We start from the raw sequence: 852 nt of genomic DNA on the forward strand, positions 1-852 counted from the left end.
CATGCAGACGTGAATGCCCAAGGTCACACAGCAGACAAGTGGCAGAGCCGGGTTTAGAACCCAAGTCCTCTGGCTCCCAAGCCCATGCTCTTTCCACTAGGCCACGCTGCTTAGAGTTGAAGCCAGGAGGGGGGTAGGTGGGGGTGAGTTCCTCAAGGGAGTTCCAGAAGAGAATCTTGAGGGACAACTACAGATCGGGGGTGGAATGTCCAGAGGTAAGAGAAGAACCATAGAGAGCTCAGTAAAACCAAGGTTAGATAGTGTTTCTGGAAGAAGAGAGTGGTCCACTGTGACAAAAGCAGCCAAGAGTTCTAAAGAGGATTAGGATAGAGAAGAGTCAATTAAATTTGGCAAGAAGGAGGTTATCGGTAACGCTAGAGGAGGCAGTCTCAGCAGAGTGCAGGCCAAAGAAACCAGATCATCGAGGGTCAAGAAGGGAGTTGGAGGAGAGGAAGCGGAGGCAGCTGGAATATTTTACCAGTCCGGTCCCATTCCCCTCTCAGGATCACACCTGGAGAGTTTCCAGTACTCTACCAGTCTTGGCTATGGGAGGGAGAGTCAAACAGAGGCCTACCCATTCCATTCCTAGCTTGGCCAGTGGCTAGCCAGTGGAAGGCAATCTGCTACAAGTCAAAACTTGCCTGTTCTGGGCTGCAGCGGCATGGGAGAGAGTTGAGGGCGAAGACTCAGGTTTACTGCCCAGAAGGCAATGGTAAATGACTTCTGTATTTTTACCAAGAAAACTCTATGGATCCACTACCAGAACGATTGCAGATGTAGGTGGGGCGTTCTGGGAGAGATGCGTCCACGGAGTCGCTTTGAGTCAGAAACGACTCAACAGCATAAGACAAG

The 852-nt window shown here is 50.8% G+C and overlaps 1 non-coding gene across 1 annotated transcript; it reads left to right on the forward strand.

The window, feature by feature from the left end:
• The first annotated feature begins 493 nt into the window (after window positions 1-493).
• Window positions 494-631, forward strand: LOC114807738. The gene has a single exon (XR_003755813.1). It is a non-coding gene; the product is annotated as a small nucleolar RNA SNORA7 (small nucleolar RNA).
• Window positions 632-852: the final 221 nt, after the last annotated feature.

Source organism: Ornithorhynchus anatinus, chromosome X3 (assembly GCF_004115215.2).
Source record: "Ornithorhynchus anatinus isolate Pmale09 chromosome X3, mOrnAna1.pri.v4, whole genome shotgun sequence".
NCBI classification, from domain to species: domain Eukaryota; kingdom Metazoa; phylum Chordata; class Mammalia; order Monotremata; family Ornithorhynchidae; genus Ornithorhynchus; species Ornithorhynchus anatinus.